General features: G+C 37.5%; 1 long non-coding RNA gene across 2 annotated transcripts in view; it reads right to left on the bottom strand.

Annotated features, from left to right (window-relative positions):
* The window catches only part of LOC141252816 (uncharacterized), a 208,786-nt gene that overhangs the window by 51,239 nt on the left and 135,180 nt on the right, over window positions 1-22,367 (bottom strand). The gene's annotated exons all lie outside the window — the stretch shown is intronic.

Below are 22,367 nucleotides of genomic sequence, written 5' to 3'. Positions count from 1 at the left end.
AGTGATTGATTGCTAACGAGTTAAATCTGTGTAGATCTGAGCAGATACGTCCCTATATATTGAGACATAGTCAAGGGGCAGCATTTATGCGGGGGCATTTATGCAAATAGCATTTATGCTTACTTTATCGAAGTGCCATAATTTATCAAAGTGCTCTGGCAGTTAGAAAATGGCATTGCTACTATTCATCTTTCTTCTCTTCTTACAGGTATATATTTTTCACTGCTTGTGTGATCTATCTTGAAAACTGCCTTGTATGTCCATGCAATGCTCTGCAGCCTATCAATCACTGGTATATATTTTTCACTGCTTGTGTGATCTATCCTGAAAACTGCCTTGTATCTCCATGCAATGCTCTGCAGCCTATCAATCACTGGTATATATTTTTCACTGCTTGTGTGATCTATTTTGAAAACTGCCTTGTATCTCCATGCAATGCTCTGCAGCCTATCAATCACTGGTATATATTTTTCACTGCTTGTGTGATCTATTCTGAAAACTGCCATGTATCTCCATGCAATGCTCTGCAGTCTATCAATCACTGGTATATATTTTTCACTGCTTGTGTGATCTATCCTGAAAACTGCCTTGTATCTCCATGCAATGCTCTGCAGCCTATCAATCACTGGTATATATTTTTCACTCCTCTACGTTTTTTTATCCATGATACCTTATGGTCATCACACTTACTTTAAGAGTTTATGATCCATGTTAAGTCTGACAGTCTGTTTTTGTTTTGTTTTTCCCTGCACTTTATGGTCTCCTGTTGTCTTTTAAGCTAGTGATTGATTGCTAACGACTTAAGTCTGTGTAGATCTAAGCAGATCCATCCCTACATATTGAGACATAGTGAAGGGGCAGCATTTATGCGGGGGCATTTATGCATATAGCATTTATGCTTACTTTATCGAAGTGCCATAATTTATCAAAGTGCCCTGGCAGTTAGAAAATGGCATGGCTAATATTCATCTTTCTTCTCTTCTTACAGGTATATATTTTTCACTGCTTGTCTGATATATCCTGAAAACTGCCTTGTATCTCCATGAAATGCTCTGCAGCCTATCAATCACTGGTATATATTTTTCACTGCTTGTGTTATCTATCCTGAAAACTGCCTTGAATCTCCATGCAATGCTCTGCAGCCTATCAATCACTGGTATATATTTTTCACTGCTTTTGTGATCTAACCTGAAAACTGCCTTGTATCTCCATGCAATGCTCTGCAGCCTATCAATCACTGGTATATATTTTTTACTCCTCTACGTTTTTTAATCCATGATACTTTAAGGTCTTCACACTTACTTTAAGAGTTTATGATCCATGTTGAGTTTGCCAGTCTGTTTTTTTTTTTATTTCTCCCTGCACTTTATGGTCTCCTGTTGTCTTTTAAGCTACTGATTGATTGCTAACAAGTTAAATCTGTGTAGATCTAAGCAGATACGTCCCTATATATTGAGACAAAGTCAAGGGGCAGCATTTATGCGGGGGCATTTATGCATATAGTATTTATGCTTACTTTATCGAAGTGCCATAATTCTTCAAAGTGCCCTGGCAGTTAGAAAATGGCATTGCTAATATTCATCTTTCTTCTCTTCTTACAGGTATATATTTTTCACTGCTTGTGTGATCTATCCTGAAAACTGCCTTATATCTCCATGCAATGCTCTGCAGCCTATCAATCACTGGTATATATTTTTCACTGCTTGTGTGATCTATCCTGAAAACTGCCTTGTATCTCCATGCAATGCTCTGCAGCCTATCAATCACTGGAATATATTTTTCACTGCTTGTGTGATCTATCCTGAAAACTGCCTTGTATCTCCATGCAATGCTCTGCAGCCTATCAATCACTGGTATATATTTTTCACTGCTTGTGTGATCTATCCTGAAAACTGCCTTGTATCTCCATGCAATGCTCTGCAGCCTATCAATCACTGGTATATATGTTTCACTCCTCTACGTTTTTTAATCCATGATACTTTAAGGTCATCACACTTACTTTATGAGTTTATGATCCATGTTGAGTTTGCCAGTCTGATTTTGTTTTGTTTTTTCCCTGCACTTTATGGTCTCCTGTTGTCTTTTAAGCTAGTGATTGATTGCTAACGAGTTAAATCTGTGTAGATCTAAGCAGATACGTCCCTATATATTGAGACATAGTCAAGGGGCAGCATTTATGCGTGGGCTTTTATGCATATAGCATTTATGCTTACTTTATCGAAGTGCCATAATTTATCAAAGTGCCCTGGCAGTTAGAAAATGGCATTGCTAATATTCATCTCTCTTCTCTTCTTACAGGTATATATTTTTCACTGCTTGTGTGATCTTTCCTGAAAACTGCCTTGTATCTCCATGCAATGCTCTGCAGCCTATCAATCACTGGAATATATTTTTCACTGCTTGTGTGATCTATCCTGAAAACTGCCTTGTATCTCCATGCAATGCTCTGCAGCCTATCAATCATTGGTATATATTTTTCACTGCTTGTGTGATCTATCCTGAAAACTGCCTTGTATCTCCATGCAATGCTCTGCAGCCTATCAATCACTGGTATATATTTTTCACTGCTTGTGTGATCTATCCTGAAAACTGCCTTGTATCTCCATGAAATGCTCTGCAGCCTATCAATCACTGGTATATATTTTTCACTGCTTGTGTGATCAATCCTGAAAACGGCCTTGTATCTCCATGCAATTCTCTGCAGCCTATCAATCATTGGTATACCTTTTTCACTCCTCTACGTTTTTTAATCCATCATATATTAAGGTCATCACACTTACTTTAAGAGTTTATGATCCATGTTGAGTTTGCCAGTCTGTTTTTGGTTTTATTTTTCCCTGCACTTTATGGTCTCCTGTTGTCTTTTAAGCTACTGATTGATTGCTAACAAGTTAAATCTGTGTAGATCTAAGCAGATACGTCCCTATATATTGAGACATAGTCAAGGGGCAGCATTTATGCGGGGGCATTTATGCATATAGCATTTATGTTTACTTTATCGAAGTGCCATAATTTATCACAGTGCCCTGGCAGTTAGAAAATGGCATTGCTAATATTCATCTTTCTTCTCTTCTTACAGGTATATATTTTTCACTGCTTGTGTGATCTATCCTGAAAACTGCCTTGTATCTCCATGCAATTCTCTGCAGCCTATCAATCACTGGTATATATTTTTCACTGCTTCTGTGATCTATCCTGAAAACTGCCTTGTATCTCCATGCAATGCTCTGCAGCCTATCTATCACTGGTATATATTTTTCACTGCTTGTGTGATCTATCCTGAAAACTGCTTTGTATCTCCATGCAATGCTCTGCAGCCTATCAATCACTGGTATATATTTTTCACTGCTTGTGTGATCTATCCTGAAAACGGCCTTGTATCTCCATGCAATTCTCTGCAGCCTATCAATCAATGGTATATCTTTTTCACTCCTCTACGTTTTTAATCCATGATACATTAAGGTCATCACACTTACTTTAAGAGTTTATGATCCATGTTGAGTTTGCCAGTCTGTTTTTGGTTTTATTTTTCCCTGCACTTTATGGTCTCCTGTTGTCTTTTAAGCTAGTGATTGATTGCTAACGAGTTAAATCTGTGTAGATCTAAGCAGATACGTCCATATATATTGAGACATAGTCAAGGGGCAGAATTTGTGCGGGGGCATTTATGCATATAGCATTTATGCTTACTTTATCGAAGTGCCATAATTTATCAAAGTGCCCTGGCAGTTAGAAAATGGCATTGCTAATATTCATCTTTCTTCTCTTCTTACAGGTATATATTTTTCACTGCTTGTGTGATCTTTCCTGAAAACTGCCTTGTATCTCCATGCAATGCTCTGCAGCCTATCAATCGCTGGAATATATTTTTCACTGCTTGTGTGATCTATCCTGAAAACTGCCTTGTATCTCCATGCAATGCTCTGCAGCCTATCAATCACTGGTATATATTTTTCACTGCTTGTGTGATCGATCCTGAAAACTGCCTTGTATCTCCATGCAATGCTCTGCAGCCTATGAATCACTGGTATATATTTTTCACTCCTCTACGTTTTTTAATCCATGATACTTTAAGGTCATCACACTTACTTTAAGAGTTTATGATCCATGTTGAGTTTGCCAGTCTGTTTTTTTTTCCCTGCACTTTATGGTCTCCTGTTGTCTTTTAAGCTAGTGATTGATTGCTAATGAGTTAAATCTGTGTAGATCTAAGCAGATACGTCCCTATATATTGAGACATAGTCAAGGGGCAGCATTTATGCGGGGGCATATATGCAAATAGCATTTATGCTTACTTTATCGAAGTGCCATAATTTATCAAAGTGCCCTGGCAGTTAGAAAATGGCATTGCTAATATTCATCTTTCTTCTCTTCTTACAGGTATATATTTTTCACTGCTTGTGTGATCTATCCTGAAAACTGCCTTGTATCTCCATGCAATGCTCTGCAGCCTATCAATCACTGGTATATATTTTTCACTGCTTGTGTGATCTATCCTGAAAACTGCCTTGTATCTACATGCAATGCTCTGCAGCCTATCAATCACTGGTATATATTTTTCACTGCTTGTGTGATCTATTCTGAAAACTGCCTTGTATCTCCATGCAATGCTCTGCAGCGTATCAATCACTGGTATATATTTTTCACTACTTGTGTGATCTATCCTGAAAACTGCCTTGTATCTCCATGCAATGCTCTGCAGCCTATCAATCACTGGTATATATTTTTCACTGCTTGTGTGATCTATCCTGAAAACTGCCTTGTATCTCCATGCAATGCTCTGCAGCCTATCAATCACTGGTATATATTTTTCACTGCTTGTGTGATCTATCCTGAAAACGGCCTTGTATCTCCATGCAATTCTCTGCAGCCTATGAATCACTGGTATATATTTTTCACTCCTCTACGTTTTTTAATCCATGATACTTTAAGGTCATCACACTTACTTTAAGAGTTTATGATCCATGTTGAGTTTGCCAGTCTGTTTTTTTTTCCCTGCACTTTATGGTCTCCTGTTGTCTTTTAAGCTAGTGATTGATTGCTAATGAGTTAAATCTGTGTAGATCTAAGCAGATACGTCCCTATATATTGAGACATAGTCAAGGGGCAGCATTTATGCGGGGGCATTTATGCATATAGCATTTATGCTTACTTTATCGAAGTGCCATAATTTATCAAAGTGCCCTGGCAGTTAGAAAATGGCATTGCTAATATTCATCTTTCTTCTCTTCTTACAGGTATATATTTTTCACTGCTTGTGTGATCTTTCCTGAAAACTGCCTTGTATCTCCATGCAATGCTCTGCAGCCTATCAATCACTGGTATATATTTTTCACTGCTTGTGTGATCTATCCTGAAAACTGCCTTGTATCTCCATGCAATGCTCTGCAGCCTATGAATCACCGGTATATATTTTTCACTCCTCTACGTTTTTTAATCCATGATACTTTAAGGTCATCACACTTACTTTAAGAGTTTATGATCCATGTTGAGTTTGCCAGTCTGTTTTTTTTTCCCTGCATTTTATGGTCTCCTGTTGTCTTTTAAGCTAGTGATTGATTGCTAACGAGTTAAATCTGTGTAGATCTAAGCAGATACGTCCCTATATATTGAGACATAGTCAAGGGGCAGCATTTATGTGGGGGCATTTATGCAAATAGCATTTATGCTTACTTTATCGAAGTGCCATAATTTATCAAAGTGCCGTGGCAGTTAGAAAATGGCATTGCTAATATTCATCTTTCTTCTCTTCTTACAGGTATATATTTTTCACTGCTTGTGTGATCTCTCTTGAAAACTGCCTTGTATCTCCATGCAATGCTCTGCAGCCTATCAATCACTGGTATATATTTTTCACTGCTTGTGTGATCTATCCTGAAAACTGCCTTGTATCTCCATGCAATGCTCTGCAGCCTATCAATCACTGGTATATATTTTTCACTGCTTGTGTGATCTATCCTGAAAACTGCTTTGTATCTCCATGCAATGCTCTGCAGCCTATCAATCACTGGTATATATTTTTCACTGCTTGTGTGATCTATCCTGAAAACAGCCTTGTATCTCCATGCAATTCTCTGCAGCCTATCAATCACTGGTATATATTTTTCACTCCTCTACGTTTTTTAATCCATGATACTTTAAGGTCATCACACTTACTTTAAGAGTTTATGATCCATGTTGAGTTTGCCAGTCTGTTTTTTTTTTTTTTTCCCTGCACTTTATGGTCTCCTGTTGTCTTTTAAGCTAGTGATTGATTGCTAACACGTTAAATCTGTGTAAATCTAAGCAGATACATCCCTATATATTGAGACATAGTCAAGGGGCAGCATTTATGCGGGGGCATTTATGCATACAGCATTTATGCTTACTTTATCGAAGTGCCATAATTTATCACAGTGCCCTGGCAGTTAGAAAATGGCATTGCTAATATTCATCTTTCTTCTCTTCTTACAGGTATATATTTTTCACTGCTTGTGTGATCTATCCTGAAAACTGCCTTGTATCTCCATGCAATGCTCTGCGACCTATCAATCACTGGTATATATTTTTCACTGCTTGTGTGATCTTTCCTGAAAACTGCCTTGTATCTCCATGCAATGCTCTGCAGCCTATCAATCGCTGGAATATATTTTTCACTGCTTGTGTGATCTATCCTGAAAACTGCCTTGTATCTCCATGCAATGCTCTGCAGCCTATCAATCACTGGTATATATTTTTCACTGCTTGTGTGATCTATCCTGAAAACTGCCTTGTATCTCCATGCAATGCTCTGCAGCCTATGAATCACTGGTATATATTTTTCACTCCTCTACGTTTTTTAATCCATGATACTTTAAGGTCATCACACTTACTTTAAGAGTTTATGATCCATGTTGAGTTTGCCAGTTTTTTTTTTTTTCCCTGCACTTTATGGTCTCCTGTTGTCTTTTAAGCTAGTGATTGATTGCTAATGAGTTAAATCTGTGTAGATCTAAGCAGATACGTCCCTATATATTGAGACATAGTCAAGGGGCAGCATTTATGCGGGAGCATATATGCAAATAGCATTTATGCTTACTTTATCGAAGTGCCATAATTTATCAAAGTGCCCTGGCAGTTAGAAAATGGCATTGCTAATATTCATCTTTCTTCTCTTCTTACAGGTATATATTTTTCACTGCTTGTGTGATCTATCCTGAAAACTGCCTTGTATCTCCATGCAATGCTCTGCAGCATATCAATCACTGGTATATATTTTTCACTGCTTGTGTGATCTATCCTGAAAACTGCCTTGTATCTCCATGCAATGCTCTGCAGCCTATCAATCACTGGTATATATTTTTCACTGCTTGTGTGATCTATTCTGAAAACTGCCTTGTATCTCCATGCAATGCTCTGCAGCGTATCAATCACTGGTATATATTTTTCACTGCTTGTGTGATCTATCCTGAAAACTGCCTTGTATCTCCATGCAATGCTCTGCAGCCTATCAATCACTGGTATATATTTTTCACTGCTTGTGTGATCTATCCTGAAAACTGCCTTGTATCTCCATGCAATGCTCTGCAGCCTATCAATCAGTGGTATATATTTTTCACTCCTCTACGTTTTTTAATCCATGATACTTTAAGGTCATCACACTTACTTTAAGAGTTTATGATCCATGTTGAGTTTGCCAGTCTGTTTTTGGTTTTATTTTTCCCTGCACTTTATGGTCTCCTGTTGTCTTTTAAGCTAGTGATTGATTGCTAACAAGTTAAATCTGTGTAGATCTAAGCAGATACGTCCCTATATATTGAGACATAATCAAGGGGCAGCATTTATGCGGGGGCATTTATGCATATAGCATTTATGCTTACTTTATCGAAGTGCCATAATTTATCAAAGTGCCCTGGCAGTTAGAAAATGGCATTGCTAATATTCATCTTTCTTCTCTTCTTACAGGTATATATTTTTCACTGCTTGTGTGATCTATCCTGAAAACTGCCTTGTATCTCCATGCAATGCTCTGCAGCCTATCAATCACTGGTATATATTTTTCACTGCTTGTGTGATCTATCCTGAAAACTGCCTTGTATCTCCATGCAATGCTCTGCAGCCTATCAATCACTGGTATATATTTTTCACTGCTTGTGTGATCTATTCTGAAAACTGCCTTGTATCTCCATGCAATGCTCTGCAGCGTATCAATCACTGGTATATATTTTTCACTACTTGTGTGATCTATCCTGAAAACTGCCTTGTATCTCCATGCAATGCTCTGCAGCCTATCAATCACTGGTATATATTTTTCACTGCTTGTGTGATCTATCCTGAAAACTGCCTTGTATCTCCATGCAATGCTCTGCAGCCTATCAATCACTGGTATATATTTTTCACTGCTTGTGTGATCTATCCTGAAAACGGCCTTGTATCTCCATGCAATTCTCTGCAGCCTATGAATCACTGGTATATATTTTTCACTCCTCTACGTTTTTTAATCCATGATACTTTAAGGTCATCACACTTACTTTAAGAGTTTATGATCCATGTTGAGTTTGCCAGTCTGTTTTTTTTTCCCTGCACTTTATGGTCTCCTGTTGTCTTTTAAGCTAGTGATTGATTGCTAATGAGTTAAATCTGTGTAGATCTAAGCAGATACGTCCCTATATATTGAGACATAGTCAAGGGGCAGCATTTATGCGGGGGCATTTATGCATATAGCATTTATGCTTACTTTATCGAAGTGCCATAATTTATCAAAGTGCCCTGGCAGTTAGAAAATGGCATTGCTAATATTCATCTTTCTTCTCTTCTTACAGGTATATATTTTTCACTGCTTGTGTGATCTTTCCTGAAAACTGCCTTGTATCTCCATGCAATGCTCTGCAGCCTATCAATCACTGGTATATATTTTTCACTGCTTGTGTGATCTATCCTGAAAACTGCCTTGTATCTCCATGCAATGCTCTGCAGCCTATCAATCACTGGTATATATTTTTCACTGCTTGTGTGATCTATTCTGAAAACTGCCTTGTATCTCCATGCAATGCTCTGCAGCGTATCAATCACTGGTATATATTTTTCACTGCTTGTGTGATCTATCCTGAAAACGGCCTTGTATCTCCATGCAATTCTCTACAGCCTATCCATCACTGGTATATCTTTTTCACTCCTCTACGTTTTTTAATCCATGATACTTTAAGGTCATCACACTTACTTTAAGAGTTTATGATCCATGTTGAGTTTGCCAGTCTGTTTTTGGTTTTATTTTTCCCTGCACTTTATCGTCTCCTGTTGTCTTTTAAGCTAGTGATTGATTGCTAACAAGTTAAACTGTGTAGATCTAAGCAGATACGTCCCTATATATTGAGACATAGTCAAGGGGCAGCATTTATGCGGGGGCATTTATGCATATAGCATTTATGCTTACTTTATCGAAGTGCCATAATTTATCAAAGTGCCCTGGCAGTTAGAAAATGGCATTGCTAATATTCATCTTTCTTCTCTTCTTACAGGTATATATTTTTCACTGCTTGTGTGATCTTTCCTGAAAACTGCCTTGTATCTCCATGCAATGCTCTGCAGCCTATCAATCACTGGTATATATTTTTCACTGCTTGTGTGATCTATCCTGAAAACTGCCTTGTATCTCCATGCAATGCTCTGCAGCCTATGAATCACCGGTATATATTTTTCACTCCTCTACGTTTTTTAATCCATGATACTTTAAGGTCATCACACTTACTTTAAGAGTTTATGATCCATGTTGAGTTTGCCAGTCTGTTTTTTTTCCCCTGCACTTTATGGTCTCCTGTTGTCTTTTAAGCTAGTGATTGATTGCTAACGAGTTAAATCTGTGTAGATCTAAGCAGATACGTCCCTATATATTGAGACATAGTCAAGGGGCAGCATTTATGTGGGGGCATTTATGCAAATAGCATTTATGCTTACTTTATCGAAGTGCCATAATTTATCAAAGTGCCGTGGCAGTTAGAAAATGGCATTGCTAATATTCATCTTTCTTCTCTTCTTACAGGTATATATTTTTCACTGCTTGTGTGATCTATCTTGAAAACTGCCTTGTATCTCCATGCAATGCTCTGCAGCCTATCAATCACTGGTATATATTTTTCACTGCTTGTGTGATCTATCCTGAAAACTGCCTTGTATCTCCATGCAATGCTCTGCAGCCTATCAATCACTGGTATATATTTTTCACTGCTTGTGTGATCTATCCTGAAAACGGCCTTGTATCTCCATGCAATTCTCTGCAGCCTATCAATCACTGGTATGTATTTTTCACTCCTCTACGTTTTTTAATCCATGATATTTAAGGTAATCACACTTACTTTAAGAGTTTATGATCCATGTTGAGTTTGCTAGTCTGTTTTTGTTTTGTTTTTTCCCTGCACTTTATGGTCTCCTGTTGTCTTTTAAGCTAGTGATTGATTGCTAACAAGTTAAATCTGTGTAGATCTAAGCAAATACGTCCCTATATATTGAGATATAGTCAAGGGGCAGCATTTATGCGGGGGCATTTATGCATATAGCATTTATGCTTACTTTATCGAAGTGCCATAATTTATCAAAGTGCCGTGGCAGTTAGAAAATGGCATTGCTAATAATCATCTTTCTTCTCTTCTTACAGGTATATATTTTTCACTGCTTGTGTGATCTATCCTGAAAACTGCCTTGTATCTCCATGCAATGCTCTGCAGCCTATCAATCACTGGTATATATTTTTCACTGCTTGTGTGATCTATCCTGAAAACGGCCTTGTATCTCCATGCAATTCTCTACAGCCTATCAATCACTGGTATATCTTTTTCACTCCTCTACGTTTTTTAATCCATGATACTTTAAGGTCATCACACTTACTTTAAGAGTTTATGATCCATGTTGAGTTTGCCAGTCTGTTTTTGGTTTTATTTTTCCCTGCACTTTATCGTCTCCTGTTGTCTTTTAAGCTAGTGATTGATTGCTAACGAGTTAAATCAGTGTAGATCTAAGCAGATACGTCCCTATATATTGAGACATAGTCAAGGGGCAGCATTTATGCGGGGGCATTTATGCAAATAGCATTTATGCTTACTTTATCGAAGTGCCATAATTTATCAAAGTGCCGTGGCAGTTAGAAAATGGCATTGCTAATATTCATCTTTCTTCTCTTCTTACAGGTATATATTTTTCACTGCTTGTGTGATCTATCCTGAAAACTGCCTTGTATCTCCATGCAATGCTCTGCGGCCTATCAATCACTGGTATATATTTTTCACTGCTTGTGTGATCTATCCTGAAAACTGCTTTGTATCTCCATGCAATGCTCTGCAGCCTATCAATCACTGGTATATATTTTTCACTGCTTCTGTGATCTATCCTGAAAACGGCCTTGTATCTCCATGCAATTCTCTGCAGCCTATCAATCACTGGTATATATTTTTCACTCCTCTACGTTTTTTAATCCATGATACTTTAAGGTAATAACACTTACTTTAAGAGTTTATGATCCATGTTGAGTTTACCAGTCTGTTTTTGTTTTGTTTTTTCCCTGCACTTTATGGTCTTTTGTTGTCTTTTAAGCTACTGATTGATTGCTAACAAGTTAAGTCTGTGTAGATCTAAGCAGATACGTCCCTATATATTGAGACATAGTCAAGGGGCAGCATTTATGCGGGGGCATTTATGCATATAGCATTTATGCTTACTTTATCGAAGTGCCATAATTTATCAAAGTGCCCTGGCAGTTAGAAAATGGCATTGCTAATATTCATCTTTCTTCTCTTCTTACAGGTATATATTTTTCACTGCTTGTGTGATCTATCCTGAAAACTGCCTTGTATCTCCATGCAATGCTCTGCAACCTATCAATCACTGGTATATATTTTTCACTGCTTGTGTGATCTATCCTGAAAACTGCCTTGTATCTCCATGCAATGCTCTGCAGCCTATCAATCACTGGTATATATTTTTCACTGCTTGTGTGATCTATCCTGAAAACTGCTTTGTATCTCCATGCAATGCTCTGCAGCCTATCAATCACTGGTATATATTTTTCACTGCTTGTGTGATCTATCCTGAAAACGGCCTTGTATCTCCATGCAATTCTCTGCAGCCTCTCAATCACTGGTATATATTTTTCACTCCTCTACGTTTTTTAATCCATGATACTTTAAGGTCATCACACTTACTTTAAGAGTTTATGATCCATGTTGAGTTTGCCAGTCTGTTTTTTTTTTTTTCCCTGCACTTTATGGTCTCCTGTTGTCTTTTAAGCTAGTGATTGAATGCTAACAAGTTAAATCTGTGTAGATCTAAGCCGATACATCCCTATATATTGAGACATAGTCAAGGGGCAGCATTTATGCGGGGGCATTTATGCATATAGCATTTATGCTTACTTTATCGAAGTGCCATAATTTATCACAGTGCCCTGGCAGTTAGAAAATGGCATTGCTAATATTTATCTTTCTTCTCTTCTTACAGGTATATATTTTTCACTGCTTGTGTGATCTATCCTGAAAACTGCCTTGTATCTCCATACAATGCTCTGCAACCTATCAATCACTGGTATATATTTTTCACTGCTTGTGTGATCTATCCTGAAAACTGCCTTGTATCTCCATGCAATGCTCTGCAGCCTATCAATCACTGGTATATATTTTTCACTGCTTGTGTGATCTATCCTGAAAACTGCTTTGTATCTCCATGCAATGCTCTGCAGCCTATCAATCACTGGTATATATTTTTCACTGCTTGTGTGATCCATCCTGAAAACGGCCTTGTATCTCCATGCAATTCTCTGCAGCCTATCAATCACTGGTATACATTTTTCACTCCTCTACGTTTTTTAATCCATGATACTTTAAGGTCATCACACTTACTTTAAGAGTTTATGATCCATGTTGAGTTTGCCAGTCTGTTTTTTTTTTTTTTTCCCTGCACTTTATGGTCTCCTGTTGTCTTTTAAGCTAGTGATTGATTGCTAACAAGTTAAATCTGTGTAGATCTAAGCAGATACATCCCTATATATTGAGACATAGTCAAGGGGCAGCATTTATGCGGGGGCATTTATGCATATAGCATTTATGCTTACTTTATCGAAGTGCCATAATTTATCACAGTGCCCTGGCAGTTAGAAAATGGCATTGCTAATATTCATCTTTCTTCTCTTCTTACAGGTATATATTTTTCACTGCTTGTGTGATCTATCCTGAAAACTGCCTTGTATCTCCATGCAATGCTCTGCAGCCTATCAATCACTGTTATATATTTTTCACTGCTTGTGTGATCTATCATGAAAACTGCCTTGTATCTCCATGCAATGCTCTGCAGCCTATCAATCACTGGTATATATTTTTCACTGCTTGTGTGATCTATCCTGAAAACGGCCTTGTATCTCCATGCAATTCTCTGCAGCTTATCAATCACTGGTATATATTTTTCACTCCTCTACGTTTTTTAATCCATGATACTTTAAGGTCATCACACTTACTTTAAGAGTTTATGATCCATGTTGAGTTTGCCAGTCTGTTTTTGTTTTTTTTTTCCCTGCACTTTATGGTCTCCTGTTGTCTTTTAAGCTACTGATTGATTGCTAACAAGTTAAATCTGTGTAGATCTAAGCAGATACGTCCCTATATATTGAGACATAGTCAAGGGGCAGCATTTATTCGGGGGCATTTATGCATATAGCATTTATGCTTACTTTATCGAAGTGCCATAATTTATCAAAGTGCCCTGGCAGTTAGAAAATGGCATTGCTAATATTCATCTTTCTTCTCTTCTTACAGGTATATATTTTTCACTGCTTGTGTGATCTATCCTGAAAACTGCCTTGTATCTCCATGCAATGCTCTGCAACCTATCAATCACTGGTATATATTTTTCACTGCTTGTGTGATCTATCCTGAAAACTGCCTTGTATCTCCATGCAATGCTCTGCAGCCTATCAATCACTGGTATATATTTTTCACTGCTTGTGTGATCTATCCTGAAAACTGCTTTGTATCTCCATGCAATGCTCTGCAGCCTATCAATCACTGGTATATATTTTTCACTTCTTGTGTGATCTATCCTGAAAACGGCCTTGTATCTCCATGCAATTCTCTGCAGCCTATCAATCACTGGTATATATTTTTCACTCCTCTACGTTTTTTAATCCATGATACTTTAAGGTCATCACACTTACTTTAAGAGTTTATGATCCATGTTGAGTTTGCCAGTCTGTTTTTTTTTTTTTTTTCCCTGCACTTTATGGTCTCCTGTTGTCTTTTAAGCTAGTGATTGATTGCTAACAAGTTAAATCTGTGTAGATCTAAGCAGATACATCCCTATATATTGAGACATAGTCAAGGGGCAGCATTTATGCGGGGGCATTTATGCATATAGCATTTATGCTTACTTTATCGAAGTGCCATAATTTATCACAGTGCCCTGGCAGTTAGAAAATGGCATTGCTAATATTCATCTTTCTTCTCTTCTTACAGGTATATATTTTTCACTGCTTGTGTGATCTATCCTGAAAACTGCCTTGTATCTCCATGCAATGCTCTGCAGCCTATCAATCACTGTTATATATTTTTCACTGCTTGTGTGATCTATCATGAAAACTGCCTTGTATCTCCATGCAATGCTCTGCAGCCTATCAATCACTGGTATATATTTTTCACTGCTTGTGTGATCTATCCTGAAAACTGCTTTGTATCTCCATGCAATGCTCTGCAGCCTATCAATCACTGGTATATATTTTTCACTGCTTGTGTGATCTATCCTGAAAACGGCCTTGTATCTCCATGCAATTCTCTGCAGCTTATCAATCACTGGTATATATTTTTCACTCCTCTACGTTTTTTAATCCATGATACTTTAAGGTCATCACACTTACTTTAAGAGTTTATGATCCATGTTGAGTTTGCCAGTCTGTTTTTGGGTTTTTTTTTCCCTGCACTTTATGGTCTCCTGTTGTCTTTTAAGCTACTGATTGATTGCTAACAAGTTAAATCTGTGTAGATCTAAGCAGATACGTCCCTATATATTGAGACATAGTCAAGGGGCAGCATTTATGCGGGGGCATTTATGCATATAGCATTTATGCTTACTTTATCGAAGTGCCATAATTTATCAAAGTGCCCTGGCAGTTAGAAAATGGCATTGCTAATATTCATCTTTCTTCTCTTCTTACAGGTATATATTTTTCACTGCTTGTGTGATCTATCCTGAAAACTGCCTTGTATCTCCATGCAATGCTCTGCAGCCTATCAATCACTGGTATATATTTTTCACTGCTTGTGTGATCTATCCTGAAAACTGCCTTGTATCTCCATGCAATGCTCTGCAGCCTATCAATCACTGGTATATATTTTTCACTGCTTGTGTGATCTATCCTGAAAACTGCTTTGTATCTCCATGCAATGCTCTGCAGCCTATCAATCACTGGTATATATTTTTCACTGCTTGTGTGATCTATTCTGAAAACGGCCTTGTATCTCCATGCAATTCTCTGCAGCCTATCAATCAGTGGTATATATTTTTCACTCCTCTACGTTTTTTAATCCATGATACTTTAAGGTCATCACACTTACTTTAAGAGTTTATGATCCATGTTGAGTTTGCCAGTCTGTTTTTTTTTTTTTTTCCCCTGCACTTCATGGTCTCCTGTTGTCTTTTGAGCTAGTGATTGATTGCTAACACGTTAAATCTGTGTAGATCTAAGCAGATACATCCCTATATATTGAGACATAGTCAAGGGGCAGCATTTATGCGGGGGCATTTATGCATATAGCATTTATGCTTACTTTATCGAAGTGCCATAATTTATCACAGTGCCCTGGCAGTTAGAAAATGGCATTGCTAATATTCATCTTTCTTCTCTTCTTACAGGTATATATTTTTCACTGCTTGTGTGATCTATCCTGAAAACTGCCTTGTATCTCCATGCAATGCTCTGCGGCCTATCAATCACTGGTATATATTTTTCACTGCTTGTGTGATCTATCCTGAAAACTGCTTTGTATCTCCATGCAATGCTCTGCAGCCTATCAATCACTGGTATATATTTTTCACTGCTTCTGTGATCTATCCTGAAAACGGCCTTGTATCTCCATGCAATTCTCTGCAGCCTATCAATCACTGGTATATATTTTTCACTCCTCTACGTTTTTTAATCCATGATACTTTAAGGTAATAACACTTACTTTAAGAGTTTATGATCCATGTTGAGTTTGCCAGTCTGTTTTTGTTTTGTTTTTTCCCTGCACTTTATGGTCTCCTGTTGTCTTTTAAGCTACTGATTGATTGCTAACAAGTTAAGTCTGTGTAGATCTAAGCAGATACGTCCCTATATATTGAGACATAGTCAAGGGGCAGCATTTATGCGGGGGCATTTATGCATATAGCATTTATGCTTACTTTATCGAAGTGCCATAATTTATCAAAGTGCCCTGGCAGTTAGAAAATGGCATTGCTAATATTCATCTTTCTTCTCTTCTTACAGGTATATATTTTTCACTGCTTGTGTGATCTATCCTGAAAACTGCCTTGTATCTCCATGCAATGCTCTGCAACCTATCAATCACTGGTATATATTTTTCACTGCTTGTGTGATCTATCCTGAAAACTGCCTTGTATCTCCATGCAATGTTCTGCAGCCTATCAATCACTGGTATATATTTTTCACTGCTTGTGTGATCTATCCTGAAAACTGCTTTGTATCTCCATGCAATGCTCTGCAGCCTACCAATCACTGGTATATATTTTTCACTGCTTGTGTGATCTATCCTGAAAACGGCCTTGTATCTCCATGCAATTCTCTGCAGCCTATCAATCACTGGTATATATTTTTCACTCCTCTACGTTTTTTAATCCATGATACTTTAAGGTCATCACACTTACTTTAAGAGTTTATGATCCATGTTGAGTTTGCCAGTCTGTTTTTTTTTTTTTCCCTGCACTTTATGGTCTCCTGTTGTCTTTTAAGCTAGTGATTGAATGCTAACAAGTTAAATCTGTGTAGATCTAAGCCGATACATCCCTATATATTGAGACATAGTCAAGGGGCAGCATTTATGCGGGGGCATTTATGCATATAGCATTTATGCTTACTTTATCGAAGTGCCATAATTTATCACAGTGCCCTGGCAGTTAGAAAATGGCATTGCTAATATTTATCTTTCTTCTCTTCTTACAGGTATATATTTTTCACTGCTTGTGTGATCTATCCTGAAAACTGCCTTGTATCTCCATACAATGCTCTGCAACCTATCAATCACTGGTATATATTTTTCACTGCTTGTGTGATCTATCCTGAAAACTGCCTTGTATCTCCATGCAATGCTCTGCAGCCTATCAATCACTGGTATATATTTTTCACTGCTTGTGTGATCTATCCTGAAAACTGCTTTGTATCTCCATGCAATGCTCTGCAGCCTATCAATCACTGGTATATATTTTTCACTGCTTGTGTGATCCATCCTGAAAACGGCCTTGTATCTCCATGCAATTCTCTGCAGCCTATCAATCACTGGTATATATTTTTCACTCCTCTACGTTTTTTAATCCATGATACTTTAAGGTCATCACACTTACTTTAAGAGTTTATGATCCATGTTGAGTTTGCCAGTCTGTTTTTTTTTTTTTTTTCCCTGCACTTTATGGTCTCCTGTTGTCTTTTAAGCTACTGATTGATTGCTAACAAGTTAAATCTGTGTAGATCTAAGCAGATACATCCCTATATATTGAGACATAGTCAAGGGGCAGCATTTATGCGGGGGCATTTATGCATATAACATTTATGCTTACTTTATCGAAGTGCCATAATTTATCACAGTGCCCTGGCAGTTAGAAAATGGCATTGCTAATATTCATCTTTCTTCTCTTCTTACAGGTATATATTTTTCACTGCTTGTGTGATCTATCCTGAAAACTGCCTTGTATCTCCATGCAATGCTCTGCAGCCTATCAATCACTGTTATATATTTTTCACTGCTTGTGTGATCTATCATGAAAACTGCCTTGTATCTCCATGCAATGCTCTGCAGCCTATCAATCACTGGTATATATTTTTCTCTGCTTGTGTGATCTATCCTGAAAACTGCCTTGTATCTCCATGCAATGCTCTGCAACCTATCAATCACTGGTATATATTTTTCACTGCTTGTGTGATCTATCCTGAAAACGGCCTTGTATCTCCATGCAATTCTCTGCAGCTTATCAATCACTGGTATATATTTTTCACTCCTCTACGTTTTTTAATCCATGATACTTTAAGGTCATCACACTTACTTTAAGAGTTTATGATCCATGTTGAGTTTGCCAGTCTGTTTTTTTTTTTTTCCCCTGCACTTTATGGTCTCCTGTTGTCTTTTAAGCTAGTGAGTGATTGCTAACAAGTTAAATCTGTGTAGATCTAAGCAGATACATCCCTATATATTGAGACATAGTCAAGGGGCAGCATTTATGCGGGGGCATTTATGCATATAGCATTTATGCTTACTTTATCGAAGTGCCATAATATATCACAGTGCCCTGGCAGTTAGAAAATGGCATTGCTAATATTCATCTTTCTTCTCTTCTTACAGGTATATATTTTTCTCTGCTTGTGTGATCTATCCTGAAAACTGCCTTGTATCTCCATGCAATGCTCTGCAACCTATCAATCACTGGTATATATTTTTCACTGCTTGTGTGATCTATCCTGAAAACTGCCTTGTATCTCCATGCAATGCTCTGCAGCCTATCAATCACTGGTATATATTTTTCACTGCTTGTGTGATCTATCCTGAAAACTGCTTTGTATCTCCATGCAATGCTCTGCAGCCTATCAATCACTGGTATATATTTTTCACTGCTTGTGTGATCTATCCTGAAAACGGCCTTGTATCTCCATGCAATTCTCTGCAGCCTATCAATCACTGGTATATATTTTTCACTCCTCTACGTTTTTTAATCCATGATACTTTAAGGTCATCACACTTACTTTAAGAGTTTATGATCCATGTTGAGTTTGCCAGTCTGTTTTTTTTTTTTTTTTCCCTGCACTTTATGGTCTCCTGTTGTCTTTTAAGCTAGTGATTGATTGCTAACAAGTTAAATCTGTGTAGATCTAAGCAGATACATCCCTATATATTGAGACATAGTCAAGGGGCAGCATTTATGCGGGGGCATTTATGCATATAGCATTTATGCTTACTTTATCGAAGTGCCATAATTTATCACAGTGCCCTGGCAGTTAGAAAATGGCATTGCTAATATTCATCTTTCTTCTCTTCTTACAGGTATATATTTTTCACTGCTTGTGTGATCTATCCTGAAAACTGCCTTGTATCTCCATGCAATGCTCTGCAGCCTATCAATCACTGTTATATATTTTTCACTGCTTGTGTGATCTATCATGAAAACTGCCTTGTATCTCCATGCAATGCTCTGCAGCCTATCAATCACTGGTATATATTTTTCACTGCTTGTGTGATCTATCCTGAAAACTGCTTTGTATCTCCATGCAATGCTCTGCAGCCTATCAATCACTGGTATATATTTTTCACTGCTTGTGTGATCTATCCTGAAAACGGCCTTGTATCTCCATGCAATTCTCTGCAGCTTATCAATCACTGGTATATATTTTTCACTCCTCTACGTTTTTTAATCCATGATACTTTAAGGTCATCACACTTACTTTAAGAGTTTATGATCCATGTTGAGTTTGCCAATCTGTTTTTGGTTTTTTTTTCCCTGCACTTTATGGTCTCCTGTTGTCTTTTAAGCTACTGATTGATTACTAACAAGTTAAATCTGTGTAGATCTAAGCAGATACGTCCCTATATATTGAGACATAGTCAAGGGGCAGCATTTATGCGGGGGCATTTATGCATATAGCATTTATGCTTACTTTATCGAAGTGCCATAATTTATCAAAGTGCCCTGGCAGTTAGAAAATGGCATTGCTAATATTCATCTTTCTTCTCTTCTTACAGGTATATATTTTTCACTGCTTGTGTGATCTATCCTGAAAACTGCCTTGTATCTCCATGCAATGCTCTGCGGCCTATCAATCACTGGTATATATTTTTCACTGCTTGTGTGATCTATCCTGAAAACTGCTTTGTATCTCCATGCAATGCTCTGCAGCCTATCAATCACTGGTATATATTTTTCACTGCTTGTGTGATCTATCCTGAAAACGGCCTTGTATCTCCATGCAATTCTCTGCAGCCTATCAATCACTGGTATATATTTTTCACTCCTCTACGTTTTTTAATCCATGATACTTTAAGGTCATCACACTTACTTTAAGAGTTTATGATCCATGTTGAGTTTGCCAGTCTGTTTTTTTTTTTTCCCTGCACTTTATGGTCTCCTGTTATCTTTTAAGCTAGTGATTGATTGCTAACAAGTTAAATCTGTGTAGATCTAAGCAGATACGTCCCTATATATTGAGACATAGTCAAGGGGCAGCATTTATGCGGGGGCATTTATGCATATAGCATTTATGCTTACTTTATCGAAGTGCCATAATTTATCAAAGTGCCCTGGCAGTTAGAAAATGGCATTGCTAATATTCATCTTTCTTCTCTTCTTACAGGTATATATTTTTCACTGCTTGTGTGATCTATCCTGAAAACTGCCTTGTATCTCCATGCAATGCTCTGCAACCTATCAATCACTGGTATATATTTTTCACTGCTTGTGTGATCTATCCTGAAAACTGCCTTGTATCTCCATGCAATGCTCTGCAGCCTATCAATCACTGGTATATATTTTTCACTGCTTGTGTGATCTATCCTGAAAACTGCTTTGTATCTCCATGCAATGCTCTGCAGCCTATCAATCACTGGTATATATTTTTCACTGCTTGTGTGATCTATCCTGAAAACGGCCTTGTATCTCCATGCAATTCTCTGCAGCCTATCAATCACTGGTATATCTTTTTCACTCCTCTACGTTTTTAATCCATGATACTTTAAGGTCATCACACTTACTTTAAGAGTTTATGATCCATGTTGACTTTGCCAGTTTGTTTTTGTTTTGTTTTTTCCCTGCACTTTATGGTCTCCTGTTGTCTTTTAAGCTAGTGATTGATTGCTAACAAGTTAAATCTGTGTAGATCTAAGCTGATACGTCCCTATATATTGAGACATAGTCAAGGGGCAGACTTTATGCGGGGGCATTTATGCATATAGCATTTATGCTTACTTTATCGAAGTGCCATAATTTATCAAAGTGCCCTGGCAGTTTGAAAATGGCATTGCTAATATTCATCTTTCTTCTCTTCTTACAGGTATATATTTTTCACTGCTTGTGTGATCTATCCTGAAAACTGCCTTGTATCTCCATACAATGCTCTGCAACCTATCAATCACTGGTATATATTTTTCACTGCTTGTGTGATCTATCCTGAAAACTGCCTTGTATCTCCATGCAATGCTCTGCAGCCTATCAATCACTGGTATATATTTTTCACTGCTTGTGTGATCTATCCTGAAAACTGCTTTGTATCTCCATGCAATGCTCTGCAGCCTATCAATCACTGGTATATATTTTTCACTGCTTGTGTGATCTATCCTGAAAAAGGCCTTGTATCTCCATGCAATTCTCTGCAGCCTATCAATCACTGGTATATATTTTTCACTCCTCTACGTTTTTTAATCCATGATACTTTAAGGTCATCACACTTACTTTAAGAGTTTATGATCCATGTTGAGTTTGCCAGTCTGTTTTTTTTTTTTTTTTCCCTGCACTTTATGGTCTCCTGTTGTCTTTTAAGCTAGTGATTGATTGCTAACAAGTTAAATCTGTGTAGATCTAAGCAGATACATCCCTATATATTGAGACATAGTCAAGGGGCAGCATTTATGCGGGGGCATTTATGCATATAGCATTTATGCTTACTTTATCGAAGTGCCATAATTTATCACAGTGCCCTGGCAGTTAGAAAATGGCATTGCTAATATTCATCTTTCTTCTCTTCTTACAGGTATATATTTTTCACTGCTTGTGTGATCTATCCTGAAAACTGCCTTGTATCTCCATGCAATGCTCTGCAGCCTATCAATCACTGTTATATATTTTTCACTGCTTGTGTGATCTATCATGAAAACTGCCTTGTATCTCCATGCAATGCTCTGCAGCCTATCAATCACTGGTATATATTTTTCACTGCTTGTGTGATCTATCCTGAAAACTGCTTTGTATCTCCATGCAATGCTCTGCAGCCTATCAATCACTGGTATATATTTTTCACTGCTTGTGTGATCTATCCTGAAAACGGCCTTGTATCTCCATGCAATTCTCTGCAGCTTATCAATCACTGGTATATATTTTTCACTCCTCTACGTTTTTTAATCCATGATACTTTAAGGTCATCACACTTACTTTAAGAGTTTATGATCCATGTTGAGTTTGCCAGTCTGTTT

The sequence above is a fragment of the Phyllobates terribilis genome, unplaced genomic scaffold (assembly GCF_046119375.1).
Source record: "Phyllobates terribilis strain yellow unplaced genomic scaffold, ASM4611937v1 Scaffold_2__4_contigs__length_985480577, whole genome shotgun sequence".
Taxonomy (NCBI): domain Eukaryota; kingdom Metazoa; phylum Chordata; class Amphibia; order Anura; family Dendrobatidae; genus Phyllobates; species Phyllobates terribilis.
This window is presented reverse-complemented; position numbering and strand designations above follow the sequence as displayed.